This window comes from Lissotriton helveticus (genome assembly GCF_964261635.1).
Source record: "Lissotriton helveticus chromosome 1_1 unlocalized genomic scaffold, aLisHel1.1 SUPER_1_unloc_65, whole genome shotgun sequence".
NCBI classification, from domain to species: domain Eukaryota; kingdom Metazoa; phylum Chordata; class Amphibia; order Caudata; family Salamandridae; genus Lissotriton; species Lissotriton helveticus.
The window spans coordinates 371,508-395,536 of NW_027611709.1; the positions used below are offsets into that span (position 1 = coordinate 371,508).

The 24,029-nt window shown below is 44.2% G+C and overlaps 1 protein-coding gene across 1 annotated transcript in view; it reads left to right on the forward strand.

Moving 5' to 3' along the window:
- Positions 1-24,029, forward strand: part of LOC144806343 (uncharacterized) — a 107,117-nt gene that overhangs the window by 21,744 nt on the left and 61,344 nt on the right. The gene's annotated exons all lie outside the window — the stretch shown is intronic.

Below are 24,029 nucleotides of genomic sequence, written 5' to 3' on the forward strand. Positions count from 1 at the left end.
GACCAAAATCAGGGAATCCCTATTTATCCACAGAAAAGAACGACCAGATATACTTCTTCTACCTGATTCGAAACACCTTGAGGAAGCCCCAGGCCGGATGGCCATGTAAGGGGTGAAACAAGTGTTGGCTGTTCTCCTACCACGAATATAGTAACACCTTTATTAAAACAAAAAAAGGAACCATCGTGTAATTGAAATTTTTCCATAATAGACTATGAAAAACAAAGCTTGCCCTGACACACCTTTCTCAAACTGTGCTCTAGTGTTTGCATTGAAGTTTGCTGACCCTTGTGTGGCTACTTTAATTGTGAGTGACTCTTATTACTGTGTTTAGTCCTTCAATAAAAATGTATTCTTTTGGACTCAGAATGACTATCGTGATTCTAAAGGTTGCACAATTAAGCACAAGATGCTATGGGTTTGAGTCGCAGAAATAAAGAACGTCTGCCTCTCGTAAATGTAATTCATACTCTTGGTCACCAGCATGTAAGAGTGAACGCTGTTGGCAACAGTCTTGCTGGTGAAGCAGCAAAGACCGCAGTAGCAACATATGTAGTAGCAGCAGTTACAAGGTCCAACAGTAAGAATAATGATGACATCTTGGCAGCTATAGCTGCTACAGAGATCGGTGATAATTACCCTAAGGGTTTCCCTTCTAAATACTCTTATCATTTAAGTCCTGATAAAGTTACTTATGTGAGAATTAACAATGTTGGTGACAGGCTGATTCCCGACGCGGACCGCAGGCTACCCTTGATAAAAGTTGCTCACGAAGGCATAGCCTCGGTTCATGCAGACGTTTCAGCGTATGTCTCTATCTTACAGCAGCGTTACTGGTGGCATGGATTGTATAAATAAACTTGTGGATATGTCTTTTCTTGTTATGTATGTCAGCAGATTAAACCTTCAACTGCTGGATGCAATTCTAAAAAAAGAAGAAAGAGTGTCTAGTAATTGCAATACAGACAAAATAAACAGAAGCAGTCCAACTAATACAATTCAACCAATAACTCCTCACCAAATACATGGCACTTCTGAGGAAAAAAAAGAGAAAGATCGGGCCCTCACAGTGTCAAAGGCAGCAAACGGTCCCACAAATACATCGGAATGGGACCATCTACAGATTAAAAGCAGGGAAGGAAAAAAGTCAATTATCTACATACCCAAGCAACCTGAGCGAAAAAATTTCCCCACTGTACAAAGCCCTATTAATAGTGAAAAAATGATATTCACTCCTCAATTTCAATCTAGAGGTAGGCAAGATATACTTAACAGGGGGAACTTACTTAGACTTTTTAAATCACTACCGGCACTGAGCAATATCGTCAGTAAAGATATCATCTCTGTCGAATTTTTGGAGGGGAAACATAATATTCAAACCTCAACGCTAATAAAATTTATTTCGCCAATAATAACCGAACAGATTATGAATGAACAAACCACATTTAATTCCTGGGGCATATTACTTACCAAAAAACTACCAGAGGTTTACCCCACTCCATTCATTGAAGAGGAAACAACACCAAAACACAAAAAGGTAGAAATACAGACTATTTCAGTTCTAAAAAATGCACTTGGTAGGTCCCCGACAAAAAATATATGTACCATTCCACAAAACACCATAAATAGAAATGTAGAAATAAATGAAAAATGGGTAACTATGGCACTCCACAGTAATCAGAAACAATGATATGGTACCTTATCACAAATAAGAGACAAATGTAATGAAAGTGGAATAATAAGAGTATGCTCATGGAACATAAATGGACTGAGAGCTAAGATCTTAAATGCTCAGACAGACTCCATAGCGGAAACCCCCCAAATTATAGTATTACAAGAAACCTGGGAAACTAACCCATTTATGTTACATGGATACACTGGCTATTATGAGCACGCAATAAAAGAGCGAATGTTCGGACGAGCCAGTGGTGGACAGGCAATATTTATTTCTAACACACTACAGGCACACCATGAACAAGTGATAGTAGACAGTACTAATATCTTGATAGTTAAAGTGACCTATAAAAAAACTAACCAAATCCCTAAAACATTATATTTAATTACGGTGTATATTTTGCCTACAAATCGGAGCAGGGAAGAAACCTGTAGAACCCTGAACAATGCTCTTATCAATATAACGATAGAGGATCCCCTAGCAGATTTCCTTATTACTGGGGATTTTAATTTAAACCTTATGTCATCCCACACAAGAGGCGACATAACACAATTCCAAAACCATCAATGGCTAATTCCTGAGCAAGATCTAGGGATAGACAATAATGCTGATGAGAATAAAAAGGGAAAGAAACCTGTAATGGACATTGAAGCAATGGGACTCCGAATACTTAACGGTAGAAAAAACCCAGATGTTCCACCACTAAACAGTTATTTTGGGCATAATGGATTTTCAAGGATCGATTACACCATGACTTCGTTGCATATGTTCCACAATATTATCTCGTACCAACTAAAGAAATTAAACGAAAGTGATCATGCTCAACAAATAATTATAATGAACATCGGACTAAATAGAAATAAGGAGTACCAATCGGCTCATGGGCATATTGGCACAACAAATTAGAAAAAACTGTTTTGGAATGTGTAAAACAAAGAAATAATGAACGAAGTGGAAAGGATTTTGGAAGTTTGCCTTAAGGACACAGCAGCAAAATCAGTGATAGATCAATGGGAAAACTTCATGGGGAAGCTGACCACACCACAAACCAAAATAAATATCAAGAAGAACCAAAAATATAGAGACCCATCCAGGGATAATGAAAACCACTTAAATCTGCCATATACAATAAGGACATTGAAGAAAGAACGAAACAGGATTGTTAGGCTACTAAAGAAACCAGGGATACAACTGGAAAATCTGGGAAAATTAAAGTCATTAAACCAAAATCTGAAGAAACTAATATGGGGGTGAGAAAAATCTGGCAAAACAAGCAACTTGGGCAAAAGTATTCCACGCTAGCAAGCAAAAGAATACTAAAGACTTCTGGAAGATGATCAATAGCCTTGCTAGACCCAACAAGCAGGTAATCTCATCACCACTAATGGAGCAGGAATGGGAGATCTTTTTGAGGAGACATTTAAATCAGGACACGTCACAGTCAAGAACCCACGAAAAGGAACAGGGGTGCAAAAAAGATAAATCTCCTTTTAATGATAAGAATTTCGATACGCCAATAGTTATAGAAATAGAAGAGATAACAAAACTTATAAAAAAACAGAAAAACGGCGCTCCCGGACCAAATGGGATACCTTTTGCTCTCTTTAAAGAAAACCCAGAACTATGGGCGACCATACTAGAGAAACTATACATAGAAGTTATTAGAACTGGAACAGTCCCTAAGTCATGGCGAGGATCTTTAATAACTCCAATTTTTATAAAGGGAGACTGGGCTCTTGCAGAAAATTACAGACTGATTACTCTTCAAGACACAGATGCGAAGTTATTTGCAAGAATTCTGTTAACAAAACTATCTGAATGGGTGAGAGAAACAAAGAAATTGCCCTTAAACCAAACAGGCTTTATTCAAGGCCTAGGAACAACAACTAATATAATGGTTCTGGCATTACTAATGGATAAATCAATCAGACTCAAACAACCCCTGTACCTATGTTTTATAGATTTTAAATCAGCATTTGACTGTGTTAAAAGAGACCTTCTGTGGAATAAATTGAAAAAAATGAATATTCCACTCCCCCTCCTCAAGCTGATTCGACTTTTATATACAGAGACATGGGTAAGTGTGAGGATGGGGACGGACGAACATTATCAAAGGAGGTTCCAGCAAAGGAAGGCCTGAAACAAGGCTGTGTTTTAGCCCCCTACTTTTTAACTTGTTTCTTGTAGACCTAACGGGAATACTGGATGAGGAGAATGCGCATCCCCCGAAACTAGCTGATAAACGCCTCACGAATTTGATGTATGCGGATGACGTCATACTACTGAGCCATACCAAAGTGGGACTACAACGTCTAATCATGCGGACTCAAACATACTCAAAAGGGAACGGGATGGTCATAAACGAGACTAAAACAAAGATTATGCTAGTGGCCAAAAACAACAAAAGAAGATATAAAAGTAAATGGATTATGGATACAAAGGAGCTGGAGCAAGTAGAGGTATATAAATACCTGGGTGTGCTATTGATGCAAATGGTAGCTATCAACTGCAAAAAACTGAGACTCAAAGAAAATCGAACTCACTAACTGCAGCATTTAGAATTGTGCAAAAGTCACTTCCCAGCCTAACCTATGGTCCCCTGCTGAATGTAATTGCCGCAAAACTCCTACCGACTATAACTTACAGCAGTGAAGCGATAATGGGCAAGGATAGCGAATCTCTGAATAAGATCATAACCAGAGCCTACCGAGCAATATTTCATTTACAAGCAAATGCGTCCCCCGCCCAAGTAAGGCTAGAGTTCGGACTGACCAACCAGCAATATGCAAGGCAAGGCCACGTTATAAAAGTATGGAATAAAATAAAAATTGACCATAAAAATGAAATATCGCAACTCTTATGGAGAGAAATAAATAAGGACACAAATTCTACTGCGTGGATCTACCTTAGGGAAGCAATAAAGGATTTTGCAATCACGCCAATATGGGAAAACAATATAAATAAGTCATCATTCAAGAAAATAATTAATACAACTACAAATCATCTATCCATCTTAAACGATAAAGCTATCCTCACCAAAAGAAAACACGCATGGATGGTAATTAATGGATACAAAAAGAAGGAAATCCAACAATACCTGGTAACAACATGGACAGAAAAAAACAAACAGGTTCTCCTTAAAGCCAGATTTAGAATTATGCCGGGCCTATGTCACCTTCCCCCGTGGGAGAGACCGAAAACTCAAATGAAATGCAGACTGTGTAACTATGGTGAGGAAGATATGCTTCATCTTCTCTGTACCTGCCCTATGCTTTTACAGGAGAGGAAATCGTTACTAAAGTTTCCCTTCAAAGCACGTGGCATAAGGACATGTAGACAGGCCTTGATTAATTGCATGAACTCAAACGACATTATTTTAAATGCTATTTTTGTAAAGTTTTTAATGATAGTCAAAAGTAATCTAGATGTCATGCCTATTTTTGATACCTACGTTTCTTACAAATAACATTTTGTGTTTTTATTCATAAACACAGTTTTTAGTTTTTGTCTGAGATGTGTAATATTGTAAGATTTTAAATAATCATCACAATAAACGATTTACTTACTTAACTGCTGCACGGCCGCCACAAACTCAGCTGTACATATCTAATAGACCACTTGGTTGTGTTTATTTAGATCACTGCTGACCTTTTTCTGCTGATACTGCGCATAAGTATATCTTAGTTGCAGTGGATTCATGCACACGTTTTCTCTGCGTTTGGCCACAAAGGAGTGCTGATGCTCGAACTGTCATCAGAGAGTTGCATGTCTTTGTGGGAATTTTCGCATGTGGCACCTTCCATTCTGATCAGGTCCAGCGTTCACCTCTAAGGTGTACAAGGAAGCCATGGGTTCTTTGGGGGGTCCAGGTGAAATTTTTGTCTCCATACCGGCCTGAGGGAAATTCTGTTGTGGAGCGAATGAACCATGACTTAAAACAATCTTTGACAGCTAGGGTTTTAGGTACAACGTGCACTAGATTACCTTCCTAGAAGATCTCTGGGTGGGCAGACACCGTACGAAATGCTCTTTGGCATAAAAATGTTTGTCCCGGACCTAGAAGGTCTAGACATGGCGGCGACAACCGTACCCTTTGACGTAGATAATCATTCTGCTGTGTTACAGAACCTACAAGAGACTTGAGACAGTCTTGCAAAGGGACACTTGCCCTCCACATATGGAGCTGAAGCTGCTCTACAGATTCTGGTAGATTCCGGTAGTTAGCTGGCTACCCCGAGTCGGTGACCTGGTCTGTGAGAAGGTGGAGAACAAGAAGGTGTTCAGCCCCTCGTATCATGCACCCGTTCCAGTGCTTGGCATGCAAGGTACAAGAACAGTCATTTTACCACCACTTCCGGGTCGCAAGGGAAACAGGTCCGACTCCATTGACAATGTCAAACTACAACGAGTGGCAGATTCTTCTTAGTATGACTCCTGCTGTCTCTTGTCCAGCACTGCTGAGAAATTCTGTATTGGCCTCTGCTGACACTAACATCCCTGACCTTGCTATAGAGATGTCCACAGTCACTAATCCATTATTAAATTCGCCAGCTGGCGATCCACATGAAGATACTGAGTATACATATCCCACGGATTTGTCATTGCCTGGTGTGTAAACAAGTCTAGCTGACAAGTCGCATTTTTCCTTTGACTCTGACTCTATAACATCGAATGTACCATTGATGTTTTCTATTTTTGTTACTTGGTTTAAAAGACATTTTTTGGTTCAACCTTGGAATTACATCTGGTTGGTTCTGATCTCCATTTTTTTGTTCATGTCGATTGGATTTGTGATGGTATTTTTCCGTCTGGTAAATGGACTCTATATAACTGAACGATCAAAAATCTGATTAATTGATGGAACTTTGGCCCCACACTCCTCATCATACATCATGAAAAGAGACCAGACTCTTGTCAACATCACAGCCTAACCCGTGCTAGATGTTATTGAATGAGATGCTATAAAATTTCAAATTCATGGACCCACAGAGGTGGTTAATGTTCCTAATGTACTTTGTGTTTCAATGGTGGATGTTGTGAAACAAAACATACGTTCTGATGATTGCGATGTCCAAGCCATTGAAGCTCTCTTTACTGATTTGAACTATTATGCTGCCTTTGATGCTGAGGATTTATATTTAGACTCCACAAACTACGCCGACTTGTTCTGTTACCAACACTATGCCCTTCACTTTCTTGCAGAAGGCTAATACATTTAGAAAAATGGTTAATTACACCCAATGGGAACATTGTCCTACTCCCATAGAAGGCAGCTCAAATACCCTTTTGAATAAATTCACATTTTACTGACTTTGATCGGTCTAACCTGAGTTCAATTTATTTTAAATTAAATTACAAATCTAATTCGAAAGTGAGACTTACTCACTCAAAATTGTTGTATTCCAAATCCTTTATGGATCAGTTAGCAGTGGATGGCTACAAGCTATGGAAATATACCATAGATCTTAAATCTGTTTGGGGTTCTAGACTCTGGCAAGTGCAGGGCACTGAAGCTTTACACTGAGCATGTCTTATTCTCGGCCACATGTTGTTTTTAAATAGTACGATCTCACAATCAACTTGTCTTAGTTTGGCCACTTCAAAACACATGAATACCCCTAAAATTCCTAATCTGCATGCTTACCCTAATTGGAACAATTATACTGATAGATCCCTTGATGAATTACAATCTTTCATTTCAAATTCCTCCTTTAACATTTTGTCCCTGGATCCTGAGGGTTGGTTGTTGTGGCCAACAAGTTCTGATTCTTGTCAACATGGCTTTCTGGGTTTAGCCCCTGGCCTTACACAGGACAGAACTGATCCCTTTTTGAAACTTCCCATTCAGTTACCACCTAGTCAGTGGGGAAATTATGTCAAAATTGGCTGAAACAATCCACTCTTTCGTCTGTTAAACATCATTTATCTTTGTTTGCATACAATGTTGATTTAACTGATTTTGTTAGGGTCCTGTGAGTGGAAGATCTACAAGATATATATATGTGCGATTTACAATGAAGTTTGGGAACTGTTGCAGGTTGAGGCTGCTTCCCGTTTAAGAGCAATAGACCAAGCTAATTTGGAAAAAGTATTTGCTCTCATTGATAATAGCATTAACACACTCTCCTCCCGGATTTACACCTTGGATAATATTGTTTCATCTGTTGTGGATATTGTGCAAGATGATGTTTCTGTTTTGTTCTATGGTCAAAATCAATTGCGGTCCATCACACAGTTTGCATGGACCTTACAAACTTTAAAATCTAGGAAAGTGCCTTGGGACTACATTAATATTTCGTCAGTGTTTTTACAGTTTAATTTAAAAGAAAAACAACAGTTCAGGTCTATGAAGGATGCGTCATATTTTCTATTGCATATAAAAAAATTTGAACCATTACCATTTTCTGTAGCCGAATCTAATTCAGCTGTGTGGCTCATCCATGGTTTAATAACACTGCCTTTTCCTCTGTTTAAGTTTAGTTCATGTATGAAACACTGTTAGAAATGGGGTTACCAATTCTTTAGGGGGTAGCATGGAGCAGAGTGGGCAGGCCAAACTCCTGAGGACATATGTGAAACATCCACGCAGTACCCACAGACGACACACCAGGCCCACCACAAAAGAGACACAACACTGGGTTGGAAGTAAAAGAATACGTTTCGTATAATCTCCAACCTGCAAAGGTAAAACACAATATTATTAGTAATCACACTGGGGCGCCAACTGGCGCCAGAGCAAAGTATACCAGGGGGATTAAATACAAGGAAAAATGGGAGAAGTAAGAAAAAGGGTTAAGGAAGTCCATTAGTGTCCAGCTGAAATAAAAATTATATAATTGGCATGAAACACAGGGTCAATATTGCAGGGCAAACACAGGCATTAATCCTCGGCAGCAGGCATTAAGCTTAACATAACACATTAGGTATGACGACCGAGCAGACCTTGCACCAGCATCCCCTGCGAAAAGAACCTCACGCACCTAGCATCAACACCTGGCATAGGGCGGAGCAGGCCTAAATTATGGAGCAGGAAACACATCTACCAGGGGGCATGAAACCTTTAGCAATATTCAGCATACAATAAACATTAGGCGCAAGTGTGCATCATGCCTGAACAGGTAACATGAAAACACTAGGCCCGGAACCTGTATGGCCTGTAATCCCCTCTTTCCCTTCCTTTAGCTTGGGGAGGCCTCACAAAATCAACCAGAGTAAACAGGGCCCAACTACAGTTCTCCCGGGGAGTGGCGGCCGTGAAAAGCAACAGCGCTATTCAGGATTGGGTAGCAGGACTACAGGTGAGCCAGTAGCGCTTCAAAGGGGCACAGCGCTTCCACAATAAACAGTTCTCCGGGGCCCCACAGCGCTTCCAGGCGGCACAGCGCTTTGGGGGCTCAGTCCTCCGGATACAGCGCTTAGAGTACACAGCAGCACTCACAGCGCTTGGGCCAGCAGCAGTTCCCAGGGCAATACAGTGCTTAACACACAGCTTCAAGATTATGGCGCTTAGGGGGCTTCTCAAGCCCCAGCGATTGGAGGCTCAATGCTTCCTGCAGTCCCAGGCAGTATAGCGCTTGACAGGGGCACAACAGACAGACACTCTCCTGGCCACAACTCCCTAAGGGCACCTTCTTCCTCATACAGCGCTGTAGGATCATGCAACACAGCGCTTAGCAGGTACAGCGCTTCCAGATTGTAGCGCTTAGCAGGCAATCAGCAGGTCAGTCTTGGTCACAGCGCTCTGGGGACACAAGCAGTCTCCTGCAGGCCAGCGCTTCCAGGCACACGGCGAAAGGGGGGGGCGGACAGTCCCAGCAGCAAGCCCCAGGGTAACACTCCTTACCTCCTGGGGGGTCCAGTCCAAGATGCTCCTTCCCTTCTAGGCGCTTCTCTGTGCAGCTCTTGCGTGGCGCAAGGTCGCGGCAGCTTCAGGGACCTAGGGGGGCCCTCCTTCCTCATGGGCCTTGGGGACAGAGCAGTAGGCACTACTGGGCCAGGCCAGCAGTTAGTGGGGGCGTTATCAAAACAGGGCGGTGGGCTTTCACCATCCCCACTGCAGCGTGGCCCTCCTCCTGAACAGCAGCCTAAACTCCTGCAGTGGGGCTTCCCCTAGCCCTAGGGACAGTAGGGGGGTTCCAGATGGGTCCAGGGTCCAGCACACAGGCCCAAGTGGCGGTATCCTCTGGCAACAGGTCCCCTCACATTCCTGTCCCAGCTCTGTCTCTGCACATGACAACTCTACTGCTCTACCTATACCAGAAAGGCTGAAAGCTTCTAGAAGGTCCCTGGCAGTTCCAGCCTCACTGTCACTGGGGGAAGTGTAGAGCACCTTGTCTCTTCAAACACTAGACCGCTAACCCACCTCAGTCAGCCGGCACAAGCAGACAGAAATGGCATCCATTTTAAAAGTGACATTTCTGCAATGGTAAAAGAACACTAGACCGCCAACCCACTGCAGGCAGACGGCAAAACGCACAACCATGGCATCCATTTTAAATGCGACATTTCACCAGGGTGCATTTTTACAATGGGGGAAAATAAGTGCACACCATTGCATTACATCTACTAGCCATCTCACACCACACATGGCCTATATAACTTTCTACCATGGAGGAGCCATCCTAAATTAGGGGGGTGAAAGGCAAACATTTTTTTGGGGAAATGGACCAAGTCCAATAGGCTCCGTTAAAAGGTAGGGACGGTTAGTCACCATGGGTGTTGATGGGATTTGTGTGGAGAAATGAGGGATGGAGGAAACTCTCTGGAGGCTCTAGTAATGCGGAAAGTTTACTGCTTTGAACCTGCCACTTTCAAGAAGGAAAGATCAATGGCCCAATCCTTTTCAGGCAACGCAGTGAGAATCTGGAACTCACTTCCGCCTCAGCTCCAGACCACCACCTCCCCCCAGGCCTTCAAAACGGACCTCAAAGTTCTCATCCTTCAAAGACACTTCCAAATTTAATTCACACCCTCTCTATTATCTGAAGGAAAACCTTCCATTATAGAAAACTCTACTCTTCATGACTATGGAAGTGCCTTCCCAGTGTGTTCTTGTGGTTTGAGTGTCTGCCATTTATTGCAGTATTAGCCTTCTACCTGTGTTTGGTACTCTTTTGTAACATGCACACGTCACTTTTTTCTGGTAACACACTGTTTGCTACCTCTTACATTTTGTTTGCTTTAGATACTTGCACAAGTGCCACCAATGCCTACGTAATGTTTGTTCTTGTGTTGGAGTGTCTGCCATTTATTGTAGTATTATACCTCTATATGTACTGTGTACGCTTTTGTAACTTGCACACCTGTCTCTTTTTCCTCCTTTAATGTACCGTTTGCTACCTCTTGTATTTTGTTTGCTCACAATTGTCACTTTTGCCTCATGTAACTTAACGTTTTCTTTTGTAATTTGTTCACTTGTAATTTTCTCCTCATGTATCATTACTGTTCCTATTGTGAAGCGCTGCGACACCTTCGGGTAAAGTCTGCGCTATTAAAAAAATAAAAAAATAATAAAAGCATCACTGTCACTACGGTGGTGATGAGAAGTCAGTTGTTATTCAGGATGCGATTGCAGTCGCAACCACCTCCACTGTTTCTTTTGTGTTGTTTTGTGGCAACAATTTTAGCTGCGATGGTGATGGGAGTGTAAAAGGACACACTTGATGATTTGTATGAGAGAGGCCTGGGCATGAATGACTTTGCGTGGTTGTGTGTGGCACTATATAGGCAACTGTGTGCAAGAAAGCTTGTGTACAGATTACTAGAGTTTGCATGGTACACATTACGTGTGTGTTACTGTGCCTGAAGTTCAAGGGCAGTTGGATTTTGGTGTTCTGCACACATGCAAGGAAGGGGGCAGAGGGGGTGCTGAAAATGACAGAATGCTGGCTTTGCGCTGCCTTTGTCTCGGTCTGCTTCGTACAGCCCTGTGCCGTGAATGCTTCAGTACCGGCAGCAAGCACCTGCTCACCTCTCCCATCCTACGCTTTGTATGGCTTATATAACACTGTTATTTATTGTTGAAAATCAAGTTACCATTTGATGAGATTAGGAACGGGAATGACTGCCTTGCACGGAGACAACTTCTGGACCGTAACAATAAACAAAATAAGTAGAATCGGGCGCCCTGCTGAAACATGAAGCGCGGTGCCCGTGTGGAGAAAAGCAATACTGGTGTGGATATAAAAGCAGTAGTCCCCAAAGGAGCATATATACAACTACAGCGTAACAAAACTGTAGTTGGCCGGTGCTCCTGAGAGAAAACCGCAAGTGATGTTACAGGAGTGCCAACCAATCAGAAGCCAACAAAGAAGAGTGATGGAGGAGTAAACCAATGGCAAGCAGCCAGGTGGGATCACACTCCTTGTAATGATTACAGCAGGTCTTGCAGACAGCGCATGCGTTGATGCTCAACCTAAAACATATGTTAGGGGGCAGAGTGGGCACACCGGAAAGGAACCCCCCTATAAGGCTGGCCACAACATGGACAACATGCCGTGGCAGCCGTTACAGGGCTCTTGGACATGGAGCCAATTGAAATGGAAAGATGGTAACGGTTACAATATGAATTATTTGTGGATGGTACCACACTAATTTTAGGAATGGTCTGTTTTAAGGTGATTTTACCCTGTGAAATTAAAGGATGCTGACTGTTACAATATAAATCATTTGTTATCTGTTCCAAGCTGTTCTAAGCTGATTTTAATCATGTTTAAGAGAAAACAGCTCTCTCATGATTTTCTCGCCGGGGTTATAGAAGGTGTTCCAAAAGCTAAAATGAGAGCATGTTTCCTGTAAATCCACACTGTCTTTCTCAGCCATGTGAGGATAAAGTCTGACATTTTCATTAAATCGTGTACTTCCAGCAGGTGCAGTGAATGTCAGCGGATATAAAGTGTTCTACTGCTGCCTCCCAGAGTGTTCTATTTATTTATTTATTTATTTATGTGATTTTTAAAGCGCAGCAATTACCCATGGGTGTCTCGGCGCTAGGAGCTAGATCTATTACCAGTGTCTTAGAGGACAGATGCAGAATTCTATATCTGAAGGTACTAGTTAAATCATTGAGAAAACAACCATGTCTTAAGTTGCTTTCTGAAGATAAGCAATGTGGGGCTAGATTTTATATTGAGGGGAAGAGAGTTCCATAATCTTGCCGCTGCAATGCTAAAACGTCTGTCTCCCCAATTGACTTTCCTTGTTCTGGGAATTTGAATCAGGTGAGCGGTGTTGGAACGAAGCGTTCTGAGGGTTGGGAGAGGCTTTAGGGAATTTTTAAGAAATGTGGGTCCCATGTTGTTCATTGCCCTGTAGACAATGCATAATGACTTAAACTTAGTACGGCTCCTCACCGGGAGCCAGTGCAGTTGAGCTAGTTGTCTTGAGACGGAGGTACATTTTGGGATGCCAAGTAAAACTCTGGCCGAGGCGTTCTGAATCATTTGCAGTTTGGAAATGACTTTTTCTTGGGCGTTGAGAAAAAGGGCGTTGCAATAATCAGTACGTGAAAACACTAGGGTGGAAATAAGAGTTTTGCCAGTATTGGTGGGAAGGTATGGTATGGCAGAAGCTTCTTAATTTTTCGCAAGATGTTGAAAGACGATGAAACTACAGAGTTCACGTGGTGATGGAAATGAAGTTTGTCGTCAAATACAACTCCCAAGTTTCTCACTTTGCCGACTGGCTCAGGTGGAGTGCCCATTTCCTCCGGAGACCAGGCTGGCTGGACCTTGCCGAACAGCATCACTTCGGTCTTGGAAGAGTTCAATTTCAGACAGTTGGAGGCCATCCAACTGCTAATGGCCCGCATACCGTCTTTGAAGTTGGCCGCTATGGTGGAACCGTTTTTGTGAATAGATAATACCAGCTGGGTGTCATCAGCGTAGGTGGTCAGATTAATATTATACGCTTTTATTACCCTCGCTAAGTCCGATACATAAATGTTGAAAAGGGTCGGACTCAGCGAGGAACCCTGTGGGACACCGCAAGGGAGGGCCAGTGTCGGGGAGGTAAATGAGCCCAGCTTGACTGCCTGTTTACGGTCGGCCAGAAAAGATGCTATAAGATCCCTGGCCTTGTGTTTGATACCGATGGCCTCGACACGGCCGATCAGAGTAGGGTGATCGACCGTGTCGAAAGCCGCCGATAAGTCCAGCAGGATCAAAACCGCCTGACCATCGTTGTCCATTGTGGTTCTTATTTCGTCAGCGGCCTTGATCAGGGCCGTTTCTGTCCCGTGACCTTGTCGGAAACCGGACTGGGTGTCATCTAGTAGGTCATTAGAATGAATATAGTCAGAAAGTTGTTCGTTCATGACAGATTCAAAGATCTTGGCAGGAAATGGCAATGATGCAATGGGACGGTAGCTGGAAGACTCAGATGGATCAAGCGATGGTTTTTTTAGGAGCGGTTTGATTATGGTGTTTTTCCAAATATTGGGGTAAATACCTGATGAGAACATAATATTACAGATGTGTGTCAGTGGTAAGGTAATGGTATCTGGAATGGTGTGAAGTATAGAGGGGTGACAAGGGTCCAGAGGGGAGCCTGATTTGATTGACGAAATAAGTTTATGGATACGATGCGAATGTACCTGAGTGCATTTCGTGAAAGTAGCCGGGTTCAGTTTTGGTTCTATGTTCGTGCATGATATGTTGTTGGCATTGGGGGTAAAGTCCTTGAATATAGTTGTGACCTTATCTGAGAAGCAGTCAGCTAATGTATTGCATAAGATTTGTGATGTTACAGTGGGAGGGTTTAAAGGTTCTGCAAGGTGATTCACTACTTCAAACTGTTTTTTCGTGCTGCATTTTGCCTGGTCTATTTGGGTGGTGTAATAGTTTTTTTTACCCATGGCTACTTTCTGCTTATAGTCCAGGAGTGCGGCTTTATATGTTGTTCTGTCTGAAGGATTGTAATGTTTACGCCAATGACGTTCAAAATTACGGCAGTATTGACGCTGTAGCCTGAGTGGTTCAGTGAACCATGGGGCTGATGGAGTTTTCCTGTTGCATTTGGAGGTTCTAGTAGGGGCTAGAACAACTAGAGTGCTAACAGTGTTACTTATGACAATCTATGTGATACCAAAGGGGATGATGGACGGAGCGTTTGAGCAAATCAACTGATCTGGGTTTAATTCATCACCATTCTTTAGCTCACTCCACCACCCAAGTTCAGACATGGCCATATGCAAATCAGTCTGACCCTGTGCCTCATGGGAACATTCCAGCCGAACTGCCAAGCCATGTCTTCCCTGGACCGGAAACAAGCATCCTGGGACCGGTTTCGGATTCATAATCCTCATCAGCCAGGCTATCTTGAATCCAGTGGTAGAGTGAGCAAGGGACCCACGTCTGGGCATACCCTGCCAACTTAGGATGAACAAAGCGATACCAAAGGGGATGATGGACGGAGCATTTGAGCAAATCAAACACTCACCCCCAGTCAACTGATCTGGTTTTAATCCATCACCATTCTTTAGCTCACTCCACCACCCCAGTTCAGACATGGCCATATGCATATCAGTCTGACCCTGTGCCTCATTGAAACAGTCCAGCCCGAACTGCCAAGGTATGTCTTCCCTGGACCGGAAACGAGCATCCTGGGACCGGTTTCGGATTAATAATCCTCATCAGCCAGGCTATCTTGAATCCAGTGGTAGAGTGAGCAAGGGACCCACGTCTGGGCATAAGCTGCCAACTTAGGGTGAACAAAGCGATACCAAAGGGAATGTTGGACGGAGCGTTTGAGCAAATAAAAAACTCACCCCCAGTCAACTGATCTGAGTTTAATCTATCACGATTCTTTAGTTCACTCCACCACCCCAGTTCAGACATGGCCATATGAAAATCAGTCTGACCCTGTGCCTCATGGGAACAGTCCAGCCCAAACTGCCAAGCCATGTCTTCCCTGGACCGGAAACATGCATCCTGGGACCGGTTTCGGATTCATAATCCTCATCAGCCAGGCTATCTTGAATCCAGTGGTAGAGTGAGCAAGGGACCCACGTCTGGGCATACCTGCCAACTTAGGGTGAACAAAGCGATACCAAAGGGGATGATGGACGGAGTGTTTGAACAAATCAAACACTCAACCCCAGTCAACTGATCTGGGTTTAATCCATCACGATTCTTTAGCTCACTCCACCACCCAAGTTCAGACACGGCCATATGCAAATCAGTCTGACCCTGTACCTCATGGGAACAGTCCAGCCCGAACTGCCAAGCCATGTCTTCCCTGGACCGGAAACAAGCATCCTGGGACCGGTTTCGGATTCATAATCATCAACAGCCAGGCTATCTTGAATCCAGTTGTAGAGTGAGCAAGGGACCCACTTCTGGGCATACCCTGCCAACTTAAGGTGAACAAAGCGATACCAAATGGGATGATGGACAGAACGTTTGAGCAAATCAAACACTCACTCCCAGTCAACTGATCTGGGTTTAATGCATCACCATTCTTTAGCTCACTCCACTATCCCAGTTCAGACATGGCCACATGCAAATCAGTCTGACCCTGTGCCTCATGGGAACCGTCCAGCCCAAACTGCCAAGCCATGTCTTCCCTGGACGGGAAACAAGCATCCTGGGACCGGTTTCGGATTCATAATCCTCATCAGTCGGCTATCTTGAATCCAGTGGTAGGGTGAGCAAGGGACCCACTTCTGGGCATACTCTGCCAATTTAGGGTGAACAAAGCGATACCGAAGGGGATGATGGACGGAGCGTTTGAGCAAATCAAACACTCACCCCCAGTCAACCTATCTGGGTTTAATCCATCACCATTCTTTAGCTCACTCCACTACCCAAGTTCAGACACGGCCATATGCAAATCAGTCTGACCCTGTGCCTCATGGGAACAGTCCAGCCCGAACTGCCAAGCCATGTCTTCCCTGGACGGGAAACAAGCATCCTGGGACCGGTTTCGGATTCATAATCCTCATCAGTCGGCTATCTTGAATCCAGTGGTAGGGTGAGCAAGGGACCCACTTCTGGGCATACTCTGCCAACTTAGGGTGAACAAAGCGATACCGAAGGGGATGATGGACGGAGCGTTTGAGCAAATCAAACACTCACCCCCAGTCAACTGATCTGGGTTTAATCCATCACCATTCTTTAGCTCACTCCACCACCACAGTTCAGACATGGTCATATGCAAATCAGTCTGACCCTCTGCCTCATGGGAACAGTCCAGCCCGAACTGACAAGCCATGTCTTCCCTGGACCGGAAACAAGAAACCTAGTACCGGTATCGGATTCATAATGCTCATCAGCCAGGCTATCTTGAATCCAGTGGCAGAGTGAGCGAGGGACTCACGTCTGGGCATACCCTGCCAACTGAGGGTAAAAAAAACGATACCAAAGGGGATGATGGACGGAGCGTTTGAGCAAATCAAACACTCACCCCCAGTCAACTGATCTGGGTTTAATCCATCACAATTCTTTAGTTCACTCCACCACCCCAGGTCAGACATGGCCATATGCATATCAGTCTGACCCTGTGCCTCATTGAAACAGTCCAGCCCGAACTGCCAAGGTATGTCTTCCCTGGACAGGAACGAGCATCCTGGGACCGGTTTCGGATTCATACTCCTCATCAGCCAGGCTATCTTGAATCCAGTACTTTGTAATTATGGACACTTTATAAGTTAATAAATTAAAAATAAAAAAAATAAGCCAGCCTCCCTTTGCACGTCCTATGGTGGAAGGGGAAGCCATTTTATAAAAAGGAATAATAATGAGAAACCAGGAATCAGAACTTACAGCCGACTGATCCGGTAACTCCGTGTTCCGTGCTAAGGAATGCGCCTGTCAGCCCAGGGAACGCCCTAAGACCAACCAGAACCGTCGACCTTGTGTCTTCGGCTTGCACTCCAAAGACTTGACATCACGACCCTACAGCTGAACCCGGATGGTGGTTCGAAAAACAAAAAATCAACCAAAACAGTTTCTCAGATGGGAGAGCTGAATTTCAAAAATAGCAATGAAAATGAATTTTTATTTTATTGGTCCCACAACTATTGATCGCAAATTATAACGGCCTTTCCAAGGCAATGTCTGGTCATGGAATAAAAGTTCAGGCTCGGTAGTGTCCAATCGAACTGACGGTGGCACAGCTTTTTGCAAAAGATCGTCACTTTCATGCTCAGAACCCGTCTCAATTAAACGTGCATCGCTAAAAGGCAGAAAACGAGGCACAGTCTCAGTTTCAGAGTCAGGAATGCCCTCCTGGACCCACCGGTCGTACGGCAGAGGCAAAGGGGCCCTCTTACAATGCACGCCGTGTATCCAGTTCTTCTTTCCTTGCACTCGTACTGCAGATCGCGTAGACAATAGCACCAAGTAGGGGCAGGTCCAGCGGGGTTGATCGTTCTTTGTTCGATGGAAGTTCTTCACGAAGATCCAGGAGCCAGGATCGATAGAATGCCCTGAATCTTCAGAAGCCTGAGGCAATGTATCGTGAACCTGTTAGTGTAAAACACGCAATTTAGCCGTCAAATCATGCAGATAGTCAAGCAGTACAGGGTGTTCGATCTCGCTGAATTTTGTCGGCCTCGGCACTCCCCACACGTTTGCCGGGCGACCGAAAATTATTTCATAAGGACTAAATCCCACTCGAGAATGTACAGTCATCCTTGTCGACAATAGTGCTAATGGCAAAGCATCAGGCCATTTAAGACCAGAGCTTGCTTGTATCTTGGCCAGTTTCAATTTGAGGGTGCCGTTATATCACTCAACTAGACCAGCTGATTGCGGGTGATTTGCAGCATGGAATTTTTGGCGAATTCCCAAACCATCACACACTCTCTTCATCACTTGACCCACAAATTCACTCCCATTGTCACTCCAGACCATTCTCGGCAAACCATACCTAGGGAAAAACTCTTTAACAAGAGCTTTAGCTGTGGACAAGGCAGTATTATCTTTCAGGGGATATGCTTCAACCCATCTTGAAAAGGCGCAAACAACCACGAGTACATACTTCAGGTTGTTGCATCTCTCCATGTGGATGAAATCCAATTGCAAGACCTCAAACGGATACGTCGGAGGCGCAAAATGACCAGCTGGAGTTGTAGTTCCCTTACCAGGATTGTACATCAGACAAACCATACAATTCTTGACCACGTTCTCTGCACACTTAGGGATTCCAGACTTTTTGCCATACTGGAGCCAACAACTTACAAATCCCTTTTGTACTGATATGAGCCATTCCATGCGCCATTGTAACCACTGCAAGCACGTACGCATCTGGGAACAACCATCGCTGATGTTCTGACAACTCAACCCAACAGCCATTCGAATCCAATTTACCCGTACTCTCTCTCCACACGCTCAACTCTTTCTCTGTAGCTTCAGCTTGAATTGACTTCACATTTTCTATCGTATCTTCACATATTCCTCTATCCGGAACCCATCTCGCTGGACCCACAACATACATTCGACTCATCACATCTCTTGCCGTTTCTTTCGCAACTTCGTCTGCAAACGCATTACCACGACCAACATCATCTGTAACCTTCTTATGTGCACTGCATTTCACAATTGCAACTTGCAACGGCAGGGTCAGGGACTCGAGAAGCTCATTCACCAACTGACCATGCTGTATCTTCGTCCCGTGAGACGTGAGGAACCCACGTTCCTTCCACAAGCGACCAAAACTCTGAGCCACACCAAACGCATACTGGCTGTCAGTGTACACAGTCACTCTTTTCCCTTTCGACAACTCACACCCTCTCGTTAATGCAATCAACTCTGCTGCCTGAGCTGAATTATGTGGGATACGTGCAGCTTCTACAATCGTATGCAAAGTCGTAACTGCATATGCCGCAGTCGTATCGCCATTCGGAAGCTTGAAGCACGAACCATCCACCCATAAGGTACCATCACACTCCGCAAGAGGAGTGTCTCTAAGGTCTATTCTCGCTTTCGTTTCCTCCTCTGTCCTAAGAAAGCAATCATGCCGTTCAGAAACATCTGTCCCCACTGAAGTCGGCAACAACGTAGCTGGATTCAATGTATTGCATCTCTTTATATGCACGTGACTCGCTAAGAGTGTCAACTCATAACCTGACAATCGAGCACTAGTTAAGTGCTGTGTCTTGGTTCTGTTTAACAAGGTATCCACTGCATGTGGAACCATCACCATCAACGTATTATTCATCACCAAACCAGCAGACTGTCGAATAGAGACAGCCGCTGCCGCTGTAGCTCTTAAACAACTCGGCAACGCTCTAGCTACCGGATCCAAAGTCGACGAGAAATACGCACATGGACGTTGCCTATCGCCGAACTGCTGTGTCAAAACTGACTATGCACATCCCTCTCTCTCATGGACATAGAGTGTGAAAGGCTTACTGTAGTCGGGGGTACCCAACACAGGAGCTGAACACAACGCCTCACGTAATTCAGAAAAGCTCTTTTCGCATTCGTCACTCCAAGGAATTGGATTCGGAGTATCCTTAATAGTAAGAGCTATCAGAGGTTTCGGAAGAAGCGAAAAATTTGTGATCCACTGTCTAGAGTATGACAAAATACCCAAGAAAGCACGCACTTTCTCTGTATGGTTGGCACACTCATTTTCGCAATCGCTTGCATTCGTTCTGGGGTCAATCTTCTTCCTTCCTTCGATAAGAGAGGACCTAAGTAGGTCCCTTCTTTCCGACAATACTGCAACTACGAAAGAGACACTTTATGATGGAAGTCAGACAAATGATGCAACAACGACAAAGTAGCTTCTTTACAAATCTCCTCAGTATCGGTAGCTACTAACAAATCGTCGACATACTGAACAAGAGCAGCGCCATCAGGTAAAACAATCGTATCAAGCTGTGTTTTCAAGGCCTGACTATAAATTGACGGACTCTCACAGTAGCCTTGAGGAGCGCGCTTGAACCGGAAGCTTCGACCTCCTAAAGAGAAGCAAAAAATATCTCTACTCTCCTCGGCAATCGGGATGCTGAAGAAAGAATTCTTCAAATCAATCACCGAAAACCAGGTAGCCGAAGCTGGAATCATGGTCAGTAAGGCAGTAATATCTGGAATAATAGGAAATTGCGGGACTACAATCTTGTTCACCTCGCGAAGATCGATCACGAACCTATATACAGGCGGTTGTGAAGAATCAGTACATTTCAAAACAGGCAGAACCGGACTGTTGCACACATTACCTCTCGTTTCTTCAATCACATCTTTCTCAATCAGGTCATAAATGATCGCTAGCAACGCTCTTTCACCTTCAGTGGAGATCCTATACAGTGGAACACGTGGCATTCGAACATTCGCCTTCAGTGTCACAACATATGGCGGAATCTCCAAAAGACCCACATCATTAGGACCAGTAGCCCAAAGAGTATCAGGAAGGGAAGACAATTCATCTGGGAGTCGGTCTCTCGACAAATACATCGGAGAGATCACTCTCTTACCCAATGTAAGCTGTACTCCCGAAGGAGAACACTGTAGCGTTGCATACAATCTTGTCAGCAAATCCAATCCCAACAAATTCTCACCACAACCTGTCGTCAAGATAAGGGGTGCTTCCAATTCACAAGGTCCAACAGACAGAGACAAAGGACTAGAGATTGGGTTCCTAAACGGGGCGCCAGGAAAACCTACCGAAACATTCGTTAAGCCAGACAAAGGTGCGCCAGGGAGTTTAGAGTGCATAATAGAACTCTTTGCAGCAACAGTATCCAACAGAAAAGGTCTGACACACCTGATGTAATCACCTCAACGTAGGGTCCACTCTGATCTACTGGAACTGAAACAACTCCCTCTCCTTGTCCATGGCTGTCCTAGCAATCATTATCGTCCATATTCTCACCTTCGACATAGTAGTCGTCAGCATAGTACTGAGTCGTTCTACTAGACGCACCATTTTGCTGATCAAAACAATTCATCGAATTTTGTGGAGGAAAGGAACGCGCATTCTGCGGGAACACACCACGTCCCCTACCTCTAGGTGCTTGCTGAACACCTCGACCTCTCACACCAGTCACACCATTTGCGCGCTGCAACAGAACCGGGCAACTACTTTTAAAATGACCCTCTTGCTTGCAATATGCACACTGATTAGGACCTACAGGAAAACGCGGTTGAGAAGACTCAAACCTTTGCGAGTTTCTCTGAAACTGCTGAGGTTGCTGATAATCACGCTGGCTACTACGAGGCAGATACGCTTGCTGCAAAAGAACCTTCGTCTTCAACTCTTTAGTCTTTTTGTCTGCTCTGTCCTTCTCGTCCTATCCCTATTTTCGTAGTACTGTGCAGTAGCCAGTATCTGTGCTGAAGAGGTAACGGCCCAAGAACTCTCTGAATCTTTCAAATTCTTACACAACTCGGGGAGCAAATTATGCACAAACTTGTCAACAAACAACCGTTGACCACCTTCCGTGCTCATGTCTTGACCACTATGGTCGATAAACGTCTCTTCAAACCTAGTGAAGAAATCAGATACGCCTTCATATTTCTTCTGCTTACACGCAGACAAATTATCCCATTATCTATATCGGCTAAATTCATAACACACAAGTCTGCAGTCTGTGATAATTCCTTATAGTACCCTGCAGGATTTTTACGGGGTCAGGTAAGGTTTGCTTAAGTTTAAGAGCCAAAACTTCAGCTCGCTTCCACGGGACATGTACCCAAACAAGCTGAAAATGTGCCGGTGCAGCTAAAATACCAAGACCTACATCAGCCTGAACTGCTTCCTTCCACACCGGAGGAACCTCTCTCATTGGATATTGTCGCACCTTCCTCCTAACAGAAGGATCAGGCTCAAACAACGACTGAGATGGAGAATCGCTCCTAAACGACAACAATGTCGCAACTGCTTTTTCAACATTGGGACCCACTATTGTTCCCTTTGCAAACTCGGACTGTACACGGAACAACTCAGGCGGAGTCTGTCCCAAATCACCATCTTCCCATTCTCCACGAAGGAAAGTACACATCTTATCGAAAACATATCTCTGCTTCGGTTCTTCCCATTGACGGAAGAAGTCCATAAAAGACTCTACATCATATCTTAAAGAACGAGTGACCCATTTATGTGCTAAAGGATCCAATACGTCCCGTTCTTGGGAATCAGGCAGTTGGCTACGCAATTGTTTACGCGCTGAAACAGAGGTCATACTCGATGTCCCAAAGAAAGGAGACAAAAGACTAGCAACAGTATCAGTCATTCTCTGTCGAACAGAAGGAGAAGTCGACAGAAGAACAGGAGGAAAAACAGGATGAGACAAAACAGACGCAGAGGCAGTATTAGAAGGAATATCAGAAAAAGTAGACAATACAGGAAACAAAGTCGTAGGAATTAGAGACGGAGCAGGTAGCAAAGTCGGCAGCCCTTGAGGAGGCTGCGCCAGAGGAATAGGAGCCAACTGAAGAGGAGCTGGTAGCTGTGGAATAACCGGAGGCAAAGCAACCAGAGGTTGCGGAGGTGCTGTAGCACTCTGCAAATAAGGTGGTGGCGAATTCAACAAATGTGACATCAAAGGATCTTTCTCTAGTTCCTTCACTGCATCCTGCTGAAGAGTCGGCAAAGCTGGATAGCACTTATCAATCGCCATTTTACGTTGCCTGTGCAACTGCTCACTCGCTTGTTCCTCTTCATTATCTTTAAACTGTATAGAAGCCTGCATTATCGAGATACCCTTCTCTCTTTTATTTCTCTTCGCTAATTTAATTTCTTTCTGTTTGGCTTCCTTTCGCCATAGGCGGAAAGAGTCAACCATCGCCGGCCGGGCTTTCTTCTTAAAGAGTTTAACCTCTAGATTATTTAAAATTTCCGTATCCTAACTTCCATATTGGGGCCACTTTAGGACACCATCCTTCCTAGTGTAGCGGATCCACACTTCGTTATACGTGATAGGACCCACGCCATGTTTTAAATAGAGCTCATAGGTTGGAGTCCCAATCGGAGGAACCGGACACAAGTCCTCCAATCGGGAATCCCTCTTACAACCACAACAAAATATCTTTCTAAGTCTGCTAAGACCAGGCATCTTCGCTCACTAGTCTAGCTTCAAACTTCGAGGGAATATCGAATACGATAGTCTCGTGAATACACGAATCCCTTGGCTTTGGTACTTGCAAGTCCCAAATCAAAGATCCCTAGTGGATACCCAAAAACTAAGGACTGGGAGACGCTCCACTCATACTCAACTGAAGTATCGATGACGTCGCCAGAAGACCCGTCTATCGCCTCGCTTTACAAATCGTCTAAGGGCTCCAAGACAGGGCGACAGTCAGGGCAGCAGTCCTTCATAGCCATCGGAAAGCGGGGAACCTCGCAGCAAAGACTTTCGGACCACGACGACATACAGGGGTCGTTGAAGTGGCTGGCCTTCCTCCAGAAT